The sequence below is a fragment of the Sparus aurata genome, chromosome 3 (assembly GCF_900880675.1).
Source record: "Sparus aurata chromosome 3, fSpaAur1.1, whole genome shotgun sequence".
Lineage (NCBI taxonomy): Eukaryota > Metazoa > Chordata > Actinopteri > Spariformes > Sparidae > Sparus > Sparus aurata.
The window spans coordinates 7,122,930-7,138,932 of NC_044189.1; the positions used below are offsets into that span (position 1 = coordinate 7,122,930).

The 16,003-nt window shown below is 44.7% G+C and overlaps 1 protein-coding gene across 7 annotated transcripts in view; it reads right to left on the reverse strand.

Moving 5' to 3' along the window:
* pleca (plectin a) overlaps positions 1-16,003 on the reverse strand; it is a 112,002-nt gene that overhangs the window by 61,703 nt on the left and 34,296 nt on the right. The window lies entirely within an intron of this gene.

Sequence of the window (16,003 nt, forward strand, 5' to 3'; positions counted from 1 at the left end):
CTTCACTGACTGAGAATCTTTAAAAGCTGCAGGAGTCGTGCGAACCGCTGGGATCTCTCCGGAGAACTTTGTAACGACTGCCTTCTTAATTGAACTTTTCCCATGATCCTTCTTGGCCCAGTGTTCATCTCTCGCTGAAAAGGTCTGAACACCAGGTGGCCCAACTGATGAGTCACACTGGTAGGAACCCCTGAAGTTTTTTGGAGGCCTCTCAGATTCTTCCCCAACCCTCTTGTGGCGGTAAATGTGCCGGTCCGTCATCGGCTCTCGGCTTTCTCGTCCGAGTTTGGGCTTTGGGGTGTACGACGTGGGGCCGCTCACCATCTGGACCTGAGCAGAGGCCACGGGGCGACGAACACGTTGTAGAGGCGCGGGCACGATCTCCGGTGGCAGCTGCAGGTAATCTCGCAGGTATGCAATTCCTTCATTGGTAATGTAGTAATAGGCATGTTTCCAAGCAAAATTCTCCCTCACGCAGCCTTTAGATTTGAGCGAGCCCATGGCACGCATCACCTTCAGGTTGGTGATCCCCTTGAGGTCAGGGTGCATGGACTGTGGTCGCTTGTCGTTCTTGGCCACAACGACACCATCTCGAAAGAGAAGCTCATAGATCGCCCTCAGATCGGCTAAGGGCATCACCATTCCAGCCACCATTTTGAGTTCGAGCTGACTTCCTTTCAAGCAATTTCTCCTCTAAACATTTCCGACTGCTACCTCTTCAGTATTTTGCATGCAGCGTCACACAAACAAGACCTGACGCTAATCTTTCCTCTTGCAACCAGTTTTGTTTCTCTCTGACAAAAAGGATCTATCTACCAAATTGTCATCATGAGTCAGCATGGAGAAAACAGCGATGCTCACAACCCCTCCTACCTTTCTCAGTCCCCAGTCGAGAGAGAAACTGTGTGGACGAGAGGCGAGAGGGAAGAAAGGAGGAGAATCCGAGGGGGTGTGTGCACAGAGGATGCAAACAGAAACCGAAGGAGCTGAGAGGAGAAGGTTTGGACCCTGCTTGGTTATTGGCATTACTGCGCAAACCACCACCATCGGACCGTTTAACGTATAGTACGCAACTATCAAACATAAGACCAAGCCAAACTAAGACCATCACACACTTTCTGTAACATATATCCTACGTTGCTATTTTGCGAGTATCTATTTCCTGTCATTAACGAGGATAAGGGGGATAAATTAAGCCGTTCTGGTTCTCATTCTTCAGCACTCCCATCATTTGTTTTAATAACTGTACCCAATACATTTTTAGCTGACTTTATGTCCTTAATGTCTGACTGTATTGATCAGAACGAATGCAGGGTTTATGACTGTCAGTGCCTCTAAGGCCATAAATAGGAGGAAGATCGATGCAGCAGGGAAACCGCGACGTCTGGCTCGTACTGAATGGTCTTTAGTATAAACAAAGTCTAATTATAACTCTGAATATATAATCAAAGAACTTAAATAACCTTGTCGTTACGAAGTGTTTCTTGGCACTCCATTGAGAAGGTAATTTACACGTCCAGGGCAGTGATGAATATTAAGTTAAAGGTCATTGATTTAAAACAACATGCAGTGACCCTCATGGCTGACACACGGGATTACATACAGCACTGTAAAACACTCTCAGCATCGGATGGAAACATTTATATAATATGACTGAAATAATGTGACACATATGAAGAAATATGTACGTGTGTATGTGCACTTATATGTTTTAGTTAGTTTGCGTTCTCACATTCTTCTCTTTGAATAAACTCACTGAATTACAAATGATGCGCGGTCGTTATATAAACATTAGAGAGAGAAATTGTTATTTTTTTTGGGCTTGAAATCATGTTTAAAATCATCTCATATGCATAATATCAAATTAGGCATCAATTCGAACGGTAACAGCAAACGATTTTTGTAATTTTTGTTATATTTTGACAGAAGCACTGAGGTGTTGATCGCTGTTATCATCATCTGGATTTCATTTGGAGATGTCGACGCTCATTTTACATACTAATACTGCAGAATTGTATCTAACGTTTTACATTTTAAAAAAAGAGTAAAATGCTGTATATTACGCAGTTAGATGGATATATTTTGCATGCTTTTTAAATGTTAAATTGTTCTTATTTTAACAGTGGTTGCTAGTTAGTTGACAGTAATTTGTAAGTAACATTTCTTATATATAAGACCTTATATTCAATTTTTTTTTCCAAACAGCTAATGTTTTAGAATTACTTTTCTTTAAGGGGCTTGGTGAAACTCCTGTGTTGTGCTGGGAGCCGGTTGTTAGTTCATGTTAGCCGACTTCTAAACATTGCTCTCTGTTAGCGGAGCGGTGAGAGGCTCTTGGATCAGGCATAAAGCCACATCCTTTGGACTGTTCCGGTCCAGCATCATTATACAAAATTGTCCACAGAGAGACAGAGAAGGACTCAGTTTTCACATCATGTTTCAATCTGCTCACATACGGCCAATAAAAAGTCATTAATACATCATAGTATATAGATATTCTATGGAGCCACCTTACGCCTGAAAATAAGTCAGAAACCTTATCTTCCAACGAACTTTAAGATTAATCTCAGTCTCTTGGTTGCTTTCTTTTCACTTAGTCATGTTGCAGAGCGCGCAGAAAAAATAGATCCTTTGTTCGGTGTGAAGATACAAAACTGATGACTATGAATCACAGCATCTCCTTCAGCTGATGCTCTGTTTATAAAACCAGGCCGAGCGTATCCAGAGGAGGAAGGGAGCCGGCAGATAAAGAGGAACTTCATCTGATAGGCGGCAGAGATGACACACAGCCCGCTATCAGCAGTCCTGAGGGGGAAAACACCAGCCGCTCGACACACAACACACAACAGTGACAGCTGCAGCCGGTCGTTTAAACTCCGTCTAACTTTTAAAAGCAGGAGGTTGATGGTATTTAACGTGACATTTTGACTAAAAAGCAAGGACACAAAATGAACAGCGCTCTTTGTGTGTTGACCTGCTAAAGTTGCCCAACATAATATACTGTAACATTTTGTTTCCAGAGGTTGTGAGGTGTGTCAGAGAGTTCTTGTTTTTCTTCTTGGAGAGACCAAACCTAAAAGGTCAACCACCGAGAGAAAGTGCTGAACGAGTCCATCATCTCTGGTCTCCCTCAGCAGTCGCGGCCCACGTCACAAACCGGCCAACTCTGTGAACCTAAATGGAAAAGCCATCAAGTCTTTCCCTGAAGAAAAGACAATTGTGCCTGTGTTTAATTCTCTGTTACTCAACCTCCTCCGAGACTGATCCACGCTGGAAAGCAGTGTGGAGTCCAGGACGACCACAGCTGCCAGAGAGGCTAAAAATACAAGAAGGAGTTCTGGAAAAATCTTTGCAGGGGATGGCGATTTTTTTTTTCCCATTTGCCATTTAATAAGTTGGTATAGCTGTGCCCTCCGCTGACAGCTGACAGTTTTCCAGTGCCTTCCTGTAATGTTGTCTAAACTACAGGGTGCACCTTTGGCCAGTGGTGTGCACAAGGGGGGGCAGGGGGGGCAGTTGACCCCGCTCGTGTCCCAGTTGTTGAAAAACACGCGCTAAAGTGCCCTCCTGGGATCCAAAACGCATACTAAAGTGCCCTCCTGGGATCCAAAAATGTACGCTAAAGTGCCCTCTTGGGAGCCAAAACGCGCGCTAAAGTGCCATCTTGGTTGGCGAAACACACTAAACTGCCCCCGTGGCTGGTTAAAACATGATAAACGGCCCTCTTGGGTGGCAAAAATGCATGCTAAAGTGCCTTCTTGGAAGCCAAAACGTGCGCTAAAGTGCCCTTGTTTTCGCCCATGCCCTTCAAAAAGTCTGTGCACGCCACTGCCTTTGGCTAAGAAAAAAAAGGAGGCAAACGTCGATAAAGGGGAAGGGCTCGCACTAAGTTGAGTTCAATTTGGAAGTGTATTTCTTCAGTGGAGGGAGTGATGAGACCCTTATTAGGAAGAATCACCTGTGCTCTGGCTCTGGCTCGGGTTGCCAGGTATCACGACACACATCCCACACAGAGGCTCATTTGTACGAATATGAAATCTGGAGATTAACGGGAGACAGCATGAAAGCCCAGCATGAAAATAGGGAGCGCTTGCAGGTTTGGTCCACTGCGGATCACATTAACAGCTCCAGATTTCACAAAGCACCTAATATAGGGAAGAGTGATGAGAAGCTGAGAAGTTCTGCAAACTCACAGAGAACATCTGGCCTCACTATTCTATTTCACGGAGTTGCCGTTCTAATAATTCATCCCCCTGCAATCATCCCATAGTGCCCCCGCCCTCCTTTGCTCCTGTTTATCACGCTGTCAAAAACATTAATGTGAAACAGATTCCTGCACCACTGGGAGAAATGTTTCATAGAAAATCTCTGTGAGTAGCAGCATGCAGAAGAGGCAATGAGCTTAGCGAGGACTCCAGCAGGTCTGAGTTTAAACAGTATTAGCCAATAATTCTTAGAGTTTAATAGAGGCTTTGTGTCGGCTGCACAGCGCTTTGTGCAGATACAATAGGTTGTATTTCAAAGTCCTTTTTAGAGACACTGTGAGCTCTGCGGATGGAGACGACCCCACCCTTCTGCGGCTCGGCAACCTTCAAACGATCACTGCGAATGATTTTTGTGCACCAGGCGAGGCCCCACTGCAGATCCTACCAGGCAAACAGAGTGCTGCCAGCTCCCTGGTATTTTGATTTGGATCGATTCACAGCGATGATATACTGGAGTGAAGATATCTGGAAGACTCAGTCTTCAAATCATAAAACAGAGCTTGAGCTGCTGCGTTGCTAGCATGAGGTAAAACCTGCTGACAAACGGTCACGACAGATAAAACCACTCAAGGCCTCTCACGCTGCAAGAATCCTGCGGTATTTTGATTCCTTCACCTTGGATGCAGAGGTTTTATCTCCATGTGCTCTGTATTACCTGTCCCGTGGCTCGAAATCAAAGAAAAGCAGCCGCAGCAATGGATTTTTGTTTGGTTACTATCACCAAATCACAGATGGAGATCAAATAAAACAGTCAGTACCTGCGTCAAACCTCTCCCAGCCTCAGCTTTCAACTATTTCAGCATGTCTCCTAACACACAGTTCACAAAGTACTGGCTGTAACACAACGGCAAATGTATAAATAAACGCCACTGACTCACAAATTCGTCATCAAGCAAATGGGAATTGAACTTCTGTGTGGAAATGAAACCTGGAAACAAACTGATTAACCAGCTACATGTGAGCGTAACCCAGGAGCGAACGCATCATTCTCAATCATTGCCTGGATATAAATAAAGCAGTTTATTGAGTCCCCTCTTTAAGCTGCGCTGAAAGCTCATCTCCATGGTGGAAGCGGCCGACGACGAGAGTATGGAGACAGCTCAAGGTGACACGGCTGCTTTAAAAAACAAACCCATTCAACTCCTCTGGCAGACGAGGGCCTCTTTGCATTCCAGCGCAGACTTTATAGAGCAAAGTAATCTAAGCTATATGGTTGTCTTCCAGGTCATTAAACGCAACTCTGCATTTTGACATTTGAAGGCGGAGCGGCGGAACACCGGAGGGAGCATCGGTGAAACAATGCGCTCACACATCTGTTGACGGAATACTCCTCCGATTGCGCAACGTCACAATTTAACACCATTTTAATGTGCCGCTCAGCAAACACAAACAAACACACCAACACAAACACACACACACACAAAGACGCCTTGCTCGTTAAACTGGATTAAAAGCTGATTCTCCAGGACATGTGAGTGTGAAAGGGCCTCCTCTGTTGTGGAGATGGATCTAACATCTGTCCACATCATGTTCTCTAAATCCAAAATCTTTTACTAATTTAAAGTACAACTGTTTCCCAAGACAGACTGATCCTCAACTGATGTGCCTGTTACAATTAGAGATGCACAGTTCCACTTTTTTCAGTCTTAATCCAACCCCTAAATCTGGATATCTGCCAGCACTCATAAGGATACCTATTATTATTATTATCATTATCATTATTATTATTATGTGTTGTTGTTGTTGTTGTTGGTAACATGTGTAATGTTACATGTTGAAACATAGTTTGAGTTTTTGGTTTAGCTGTTTCCTGTTTTATTTTGGTAGATTGATCCTCCCATCAATTCTATACCATCCACTTCCTGCCTTTGTGTTTTTCCCTTTCCTGTGCCTCTCGTGTTTTCCGCCCTTGTGTTTTTTGCAGCCCTGCTTGTGCTCCAGGACTTTTCTCCTGATTTGCACTATATTTAGTCCTCTGTATTACCCCCAGCCTGTTTGGTCAGTGTTGTTGCCTCCCCTTGTTGTTGTTTTTTGAACTACAGCTTATCAAACCTTGCTTTTCTGTTTCTTCACCTGACTGTTGTGTTTGCGTTTGGGTTCTTTTTGCTATAACAACATGCGGCTACAGTCAACCACACTGCACTTTCTATTAAAAGAGCAAAACATACAGAAAAATGTGTATTCCAAAATTAAGTAAGTCAAAAAAGTAAGCTCATCATAAAAACTTCTATGGCTTTAATGTTTTCAAAAACTTGGACAAATCAAGTGAGCACAGAGCTTTATAAACTACTAGTTAGTAGATCTCGATACATGATTTCAAAATGATTAAGAGGATTCCAAAGACTGCAGTGGGAAGCTGATAATAAATCAATTAGAGCGGAGTCTGCGTCGATACACAGATTGTCGATGCCAGTTTGACATCAATAAAGGGAATTACATCAGCATCGACACCAGAGAACGTCATTGGATCTGATCGACTCATAAACAACGAGGAAACAAAAAGGTATAAAGTTCATCATAAACTCAATCCTCAACAGGATGCTGGCAAAGCGGCACAAACTAGCTGGACGAAGGTTTCAGGTGGTATTGCACAAACCACTCAGGCTCCGTAGTTCACTATAAAAGCACTGGAGCATGAGCTGTCTTGAGGGCAGATGAGGTAAAATGGCTGTCAGTGTGAGCAGCTAATGGACGCCCACAGGAGCGCACCGTGATTTTGGCAAAACCACCAAGACCTTTATGAGAGAACCTCAGGGAGGCACGGAGCAGCTGCAGTGCGGACAGATCAAATATAAAGCATCTAAAGTGGAATAAAATGCAGCCGAGTGCAAAGGTCTGAGGGATCAGTGAGCCAAAATGGCCGACTTGAAAAACGGCAAATGGCTGCACTTTGCCAGAGTTGTCGGTTTGCCAAATGTGATCATAAGAGCATCCTGTGATTAAGAGGAACCACCGCACCATGTCAACCGAAAGAGGAGGAAATATGAGAGTTTTTGGGTGTGTGTGTGTGTGTGTGAGAGAGGGAGAGAGAGAGAGAGAGAGAGAGAGAGACTGGCCACTGCAGTGAGTCATCAAAAGCTGACGGTAGGGTGTGGTCGACCAGGAATGCCTGTAACCATAGGAACATGATACACCACGGAAATATGAGTAAACACAGCGCGAGGCCAGAACAGTGGTCAGAGACGATAGCATCGCCACTGGCAACACTCAAAACACACACAGTCTTCTTGGAAGTGAGAGTCGCTCTTGCGGGCTCATCACCACGCAACACTACTGACCGTCCAAAAGTCTCAGATGATTAAAAAAAAAATCGAATAACGGGCAGACTGGAGAGAGTGCGGACTGCTCCTGACATTTTACTGGAGACGGTGACTTTTTTTTATGTAACCACGCACACGCACTTTCATCTCCTGCCTCTTGAGACTGAATCCAAAAAGGTAAACCTCATCACAGGAACACCAAGTTGTCTCGTTAAAGGAATACCCCACTGAAAATTAAGATTTTGACTATCTCCATTGTTTAGCATGTTTCAGACACTCCTCACATCCCAGAAGCTCTCCAGGAAGCGGCATGATCGGCATGTTCAGTATGCGGAGTGGTGTGAGACATCTCAGGACATGTTTTCCTGCCGTGACTCCGGGTCACTGCACTCTGCTGTAAATCTTAACTGACCGCACCAGCAAATTTCCCACAATGGAGCAAAGTGTTCGAAGCCACATTTTATGATTTCCTGGGCGTGAGACTCAAAAGATAAGAGTGCTCTGTAAATTCACATCTCTTTGCTTTGCAGATTTCGAAACCAAACTTGATATTAAAGGATACGTTCACCCAAAAATGAACAATCAGTCTTTATCTCGTCATGCACATGCCGATGGAAAGTTCTGTTAAGTTTTGTAGCCCACGAAATTCTCCTTAACAACTTAAGTAGATGCAAAAAAACAAAGAAAAAAAACATAAAACGGCATCATACAGCTCATCTGGTGTAATCCAAGTCTCTGGAAGCCCAGAGATCCCCTTTACATGCCTAAATCTTCACAGTAGCTGCCAAGCTAAAAGCCCTAATGCACATCTGAAGTAGTTGCGTCTTCTTCGAATCAATTTGGGATCTTGGGGCTTCCAGAGACTTGGATTAAGAACGCTGCTCGTTGTTTTCGCTGTGAAGCTCCAGAAATGTTTTGTGGACTACAAAACTGTGGCCTGGATGTTCATTTCTGGGTGAACTGTTCCTTTAAGAGGTTGCTTGATTTTTGACAGCAGGACATGCAGACTGCGTGATAACAGACAAAAGAGAGTGAGTACATGATGGTTTGTTCATGGCCGGAGCTGTTTTGAAACCCTGGGATCCTCGTGGGGCTGACTGACATTGTTCTGCTGCTCAAAATCTAAAAAATAGATTGGCACATAAAAAAAACAACAACAATATAAACACATATAATAATCCACGTTGTGCTGTGTGCAACATCACATGTAATTACACTTGAGCAACGTTTTCCTCCATTGTGGCTTCAAGGACTCAATCAGCCAGATCACCGGCTCATTAAAATACCTTCACTCTCAGATACTTACTAACTACCAGAAGAAGAAGAGACTCTGTCTTCACTGCAGTCACTGTGAGGACATCACCCGAGGGAGTTTAAGGGAGCAGGTAATATATCCATCACGCTGCTACAATGGTGTTTTTGACTGCCAGATAAGCAGGAACAAAAACTCACAGGCACTTTGGCAGAGCCCCAGATGACACTCCCGGAGGTCCCGGAGAGACTCTGGGGCCACTTTGTCAGCATGATATGTGTGAGGTGCCATTAGCGGAGTTCTATATATCAAGCGCTGCCCTCCTCATAAACCCAGCCATGACAGTATGAAAGGGGCTACACTAAAATAAAACCCTTTCACTGTCGAGCCCGGTCTACACTCCCCTCTCCCGTCCTCCTGCAGATCACTCCCAGACTTTGCACCACCATGAGAAAAATGCATGATAGTAACTAGAATTTGCCTGGAGGAGAGAGGCAGAAGAAGAGGTCTTCTGAGGGTAGAGCAGATTTTTTTCACATGGCGGGGCGCCTCGCTGGCTGTCGTCGGCTGTTTTGCCTGCGGTGAGGGTTGGCGAACACACGCGGCCCCTGTAGCTTTTAAAAACTGCGTCCCGTGCCAGGCAAGTTCTGGAAATGGCACAAGGACGACGTCTATATAACTGACAATTACTGACAAACTTAAATGTCAGTGGGAGGGATATGATCTTGGCCTCATGCTCGAATAAAGCCCTCTTCAGATAGTTAGGCACTGTAAGCAAAATGCGTATCACGTGTTTTGAGGCGACACGGAGACGTTTCTCGTAACATTTACCGAGAGATCAAAGTAGATCAACAAGTCAATCAGTAACTGCTAAAATAAAAAAATTCAATCAGTGACTGCAGAGCCGCTACAGCCGCTCAGATGGAGAGAATCAGATGCAGAGCCAGACCTTCTGGAGGAATAAACACCGAGAGTCTGATTTACTGAGTCTGATTTACATTTTGGGATTAAAAAGTGGATTTATCTTCACTTCTGTTTATCAACCTGACTGCAACAGTGAGCAGTGCGTGTGAGCAATGTTGTCTGCTGACTGTAACTGGAGGGGAAATGTACTCTACTTCCGTCATTGGCTAACTTACTGGTAATGCAAATCAATCTGTGACGAATAACCACAAAAGAGCACGCGACCAAACTCGCCTGGCTGGTGGTGAACACACCTTCGACCTGACATGACTCGGGCACAGGTGTTCACAGGTGAGGCCACGTTTTAAAAGTTTTATTCACCTTAAGATTGCCTCGTCCACCGTCATCCCTCCTCACTCTCTGACCATGACTGAATACCTTTTACAAACCAAAGGTCTGGTCATTTAAATGCAGAATTCTAAGATATGAGGTCTCTCATAACAAAGTAATAATTACTTCCCATGAAGTGGACCACCAGACAGCCAAAACGGACCGTGCAACACATGCGGTTCCTTTGCTCTCAGCGAGGGGTTAAAGATTTTCTCTGAGATACAGAATTACAGAAAGAAAGACAGGGAGAGGGACAGATATTGCCTCCAGCTGGAGATCAAATCCGGTTGATTCACTTGGCCGAGCATGAGAGCAAAAAGTATGCAAGTCATGATGAAAAACATCCCGCGGCCTTTCGTGCCACCAAAAACAGCAGTCTCCCTGGCGACTGTCATTATCATGTCAAATAAAACGCTGCTTTCATTTGAAAGCCGTAGCCGTGCACGGAGCTGGTGTGTGACATGTGGAAAATCAATTGTACAGGGCCATTAGACACTGTGTTGTCCGAGGAGGCCATTGCATTGTGGGGGGGGACATACAGGAGGAGCTCACCTGTGTGCCACCTGACAGTCTCCACCCGCCTGCACCGTCACCCACCAACCACAAACAGCTTTGAAGGCAGGAGCGACCACTTACCTAGAAGAGAACAACACAAGAGAGAGAAAAAGGCAGTGAAATATTTGCATTCAAAAACATACTATAAAATGTAACTGCCTGTATGAATGGACAGAAAGCCTTTTTAAATATGTAGTGGTGTCGACAGGTTGAGACGGACTCATGTGTGGACCGCAGGAGCACTTTGAGCCGCATCAAGAAAACAGAAACACAACGCCTGAGATCAGGTTAATGGCTGTGGAAGAGGCAGCAGCTTTATAGCACTCAACCCTGCGAACACAATCTCATTAAGGCCTCCACATATTACACTGTGCCAGTGTTGATCAGCCGGCAGTAGCTTCAGTAACAGTGCCACCTTCTGGACACTTCAGGGAAAACGTGTCTCACAAGTGGTTTTAAGAGTCACCGGTTTCAATCCCCCAGCTGATTCCCCCTCGCCCTGACAAAACAAAGCATGAAAAGTGTAATTATGTCCCACCGAGCGGAGGATTAGAGGAAGGAGTGCTTGATTAGGGAGGATGTGTCAAATTACGGGGCCAGTTGTCCTTCTGAGTTACAGGAAACCTGAGGTTAATGGGATTATGTAATCACATCAGCTAAGTTAGGAGGCCGCTCGGTGAGGAGTCGCGGGCAGACTTTTCAACCGGCATGACTGACAGCTGTAACAGGATTACACGGACTATTACTGAGCAATACAGACCCAAAGCCGGCCTCTCATTCAGTGCTCGCAGACTGAATTATTCTACTAGAACACAACATCTTCATTAGAGAAGGAGCTCGAATAGGACGACAGATGGACTTGATTTTATTAAAGACTTAATAATGGCTGAAATTACTCAGTTTCCTTCACACTATCACTGAACAAATCTGAGATGTGGTGGGTGGTGATTCAACGGTCTAGATTGCGATTTTACCTTAAATGCAGCATGAGTGCATTATGGGTCACAGCCTGAGAAAGTCTCAGGCTGTGACCCATAATGCACTCATACTGCATTTAGGACACTATATCAGGAAAATGAGTCTGCGCGGTAACTTTCAACACTTTTTCAGGTCTGGACTTGGACTTGGTTTGACAGTTCAATTCTGCGTGTAAAAATATGCATTTATTATGTGAATACTTCACGCACCAGCGACTGGCCAAAACAATAAAGGTGCAGCTGTAACACCAAAACAAGCTGAAAGACACTAAAACGTTCTGCAGAGCTGAGACGATAAACTTAAAATAAACTCCCTGATACCATCTTGTGTCGCTACGTGCCGTGCAAACGTTATCCCATCTGGACTGAATTATCCTCCTGGCCGTACAGAGACAGGTGAGGAATCCGAAACACGGCCGTCCACCAATTCCTGCAGCTCAAATAGCCGCTGAAGCATCTGAGAGCGACTGAATGCTGCAGAGGCTGGGAAAGTGACACATGAGCCCTTCATCTCCTGAGCACGAAACACAGACAGGATGCATCAGCAACATCCAACAGAGCTGCTGAGTGAATGAATGAAGCCACTCGACACACGATTAGTCAAGAACTACAACAGAAACATCCAGATTTATCAGATATTTCAAACTGCGACCCCCCCCTCCTCCCTCTGCGCTGTCACGACTGCAGCGGCCGCTCGTTTACCCCCTGCATTGTCCTCATGGATCGTTTTATGCCAGGAAATTCTTGGCAAGCAGAAAGTGCAGCAGTGGAGAGAGAGAAAGAGAAAAACGCTGATCTGATGCTGCAGATATCAAACAGAGCGCGACTGCAGATAACCACCGACAGGACCGTGTGGGGGAAACACAGAAACAAATCACGCAGATTCAAATCTAAACCATGCAGTCGTTCACCATCATGGAGCCACATAATGACTCTGAGTACATCTGCTAATTTCCTGCCATGTTCTATTTTTGGAGCAACATCCCAATTTAATTGGAGAAAATCAAAACCAAATACATTCAGTACAGTTTTGTGATCATGTTCATGTGTCACCGATGTTAAAAAGTACTTCCTGTCTGCTTCTGTTCGTTTCGACACAATGGTCTCTCCTCAGAGCTGGCAGCCGATGACCCTGGATCAGCTGCAGGGCTTATTGACAGGCTGTCAGCTGCTGCCTGTTCAGCTCTCTGTATATACAGAGCACATCTCTGTTGTGCAGTGAAAACAATGGCTGATCCTGCCCGAGCACCACACTGCTACTGTAAAAGTGATGTTTGCTGAAAGTCTTGTTGGCAGCTTGTGAAAAGGCCGCGTACAAAGAGATGAAAGAAGATTGTGAATGAAATATATGTATAAAATGGGAAAAGTCATTCATTGGATAAGAAGGCAAGACAATCCAGATCGTTACATGCATTATTTGTTATGTGATTTTTCTGTAATGGAAACAAAAAAAGATAATTGATGAGTAAAAAGGAAAAATGAGAAGTGAATCCAACAAAAAACGGTGCCACCGTTAAACAAACCTGCACTGGACTGACGAAATTCATGTCATTTTTCAAAGCGGCACTGTCAATAACAGGTTATAATAACTCTTAAAACTGTAGACAGTGTTGTGTTCTGATGATTTAATGTGACTTTTGAGAATATGGGCGATGAAAGTGCTGCTTCAGAAGACAGAAGATGAACATTTGATGTCTTTTTTTTCCAGGATTGTTTGTGTTTTTCTGTGCCCTTAATCCAAAAAGACAATATTCCTACTAATCTGTTTGCTTGACTTCTGAAAAAACTATAACATAAATATAAGACAAAATAATATGAACAATAATAAGACTACATAAGATATTGCACCTTCGTTCGTTCGTTTTCTTCCGCTTTATCCATGCGGGTCGCGGGTGATGTTACCGCTTTTATACCACCTTTTTCAAGGTGGAGCGGGGATACTGGGGCCAAATCCAGTGGCTCTATGGGCGAAGGCCAGGGTACTCCCTGGATGAGACGCCAGCTCATCGCAGGGCCCTTACTGATGGCAGTGGCTGCCACGAAGGTGCCAACTGCACATCAGGAGCAGTGTTGGGGTTCAGCATCTTGCTCAAGGATGCTTCGGCTTGTAGCTCAGTCCCGCCCAGGGGAGCCAGGGATTTGAACCAGTGACCTTCCGGTCACTAGTCCTCAGCTCTACCCACTGAGCCACAGCCGCCCCAGATATTGCACCTGTCCTAATAAAAAAAAAAGCTACCTAATACCTAAAGCTGTGGCTGATATCAATGTAGCTCTAAGAATTCTGTGCCTGCAGAACTCCAGAGTGCCCCGCTGAATGTCAGGGAGCCACTTTGCCTCGTTGCGATGTGCAGCTGTAACAGTAAACTGCTGAGAGGTGAAGTGTGCTGACCTCCACCCTGAGCTCCTTTTTAACTGGATATCCGTCGTTTGAACCTGCCCTGCTTGAGAGCCCCGCCGTCTTCCTTTTCAGCAGCACTCAACCTTCAGGGAAGCATCATTCACACACAGTGCAGCGTTGGTGAAAACATGACGATAAGGGCGAGACAAAAACCCTGCAGTAGACCGGCTGCTGGAACACACAAAGCTACAGACAAAACTGATGGAAGAGCTCCAAAAAGGACAAAGGTTAAAACGGGTGACGACCGCCAACAGGCTGCTCGCTCACAGGTTGTGTGTTCACATTGTTACTGTGTTGTTAGATTAAAAACGATTGAATGGTTTAAGTAAAAATGTAACCAAGTAAACCCGTTTGAAGTTGGAAACCTCTTCTGCAAGGGAGACTTGGCAGCAGGCAACAGACAAAAGCTCGGGACAATAGAAAAATGTGTTTGGGACAAACAGAGATCTTCTCCTGTATAATTATCTCTCAGCAAATGACAAACTGAGCGCTGACCACAACAGAGACGATCGCCTTCTCGTGCTGTCACTGTAGTTATAGTAACAGTAACGGCCACATCAGATTCTGCTCTGATCCAGAGACGTTCACTGATGGGAGGGATTCGTTTTTAAGTTTTGGGATTAAAGAAGAGGATCGATCTTCACTCCTGTTTATCAGCCCGACTGCAGCGGCGATCTGCGACCTATTGAAACACTCTGGGTTTCGAACATTTTTGGAAACATTTGGGATAATGCATGTACACAAATCAACATTATCTATGACAGAAACCTAGTTGTTTTTAGACATTTAAATGTAGAATTTGTACATATTATATTTAAAAAAAAAAAAAAAATTTCCAGACCAGTGGTGGAGCCCTGGGAGGAAATATAAAAAAAACTGAAAAAATGACAAAAATATGGAGAAAAAGTCCAACATAAGTAGGAAAGTAAATAAGAAAAAATATGGTTTCAATATCTTCCATGCAACTGAGGTCTCATTCAATCATTCAACAACGTGCTAAGTGCAGCTCCTTCAATCCTCCCTCTGAGATCTGCATAAGCCTAAAATTGGGCTCAAATTATCTGGGTCAACACCCAGAGCCGGCGAGGTAAAAGAGAGCGTAACGTCACGCTGTTTAAATGGGTGAATTCTGCTGTCGGTGATAAGTAACCAAGGCCGCGTAGAAATGGTGGTCCTGGCCGCCTCAACACAAACTGAACATCATCCACAGGCTCTTGTGTTAAAGAGCTTATTCTGTACCAAGTGCCTGAAAATAGCCGACAGGAACCGACAATGGGAGCGATGGTGTCGAGGTGACGACATGCTTACAAATGAACTGAGCTGCACTGAGTAAGCAGCGGTGTCCAACATATTAAGTAACTCCATTGGGAGCGCTCAGTGAAGCGGGGAGGCTTTTGTCTCCGGAGCCCTGGGGAAAACATTCTCAGCCTATCTGGGTGGGTAGGACTTCTTCAGATCCCTCTCCAGGATCGTTTCGACGTCTCTACCGCCTGGAAAGCTCTCCCAAAGTGTTACCACATTTTCGCCAGGCCAGACTCCTTCCAGACAAACCTCAGCTCCACACAGACGAGCTGTTCTCCTTCAGGCTGAGCCAGTTTCACCAGGCTGGGTTTGGTTCTGTCTCCTCGAACTGGAGGCTGTCTGTCTCGGTAGACCTCAGCCCGTCTGCTGCCGATCCTTCTCTCTGTGAGACGCTGATGGAGGACATTCATTCAAGGATGTTGTCAAAGCAGTACACTCTTAACCGCCTGAATATCTAATGAAGTGCTAACAGTGCAGGCAGTATACCTGCAGGAGACACGTGGGAGGAGAGGAGTAGTGTTTGAATACATTAAGATGGCTCAGGGACGTAAATGGTTTAGAATATATTCACAGTTAGTTGCATGCCGAATAAAGTTTTTACTTTACTGAAAGTCTGTGTATTTCAAAGAAGCAGAAAATGGAAAAAAGGGCATTTTTTGCTTTACAAACAGAGCGATTGAAAGAAAAAAAGTGAAAGTTTT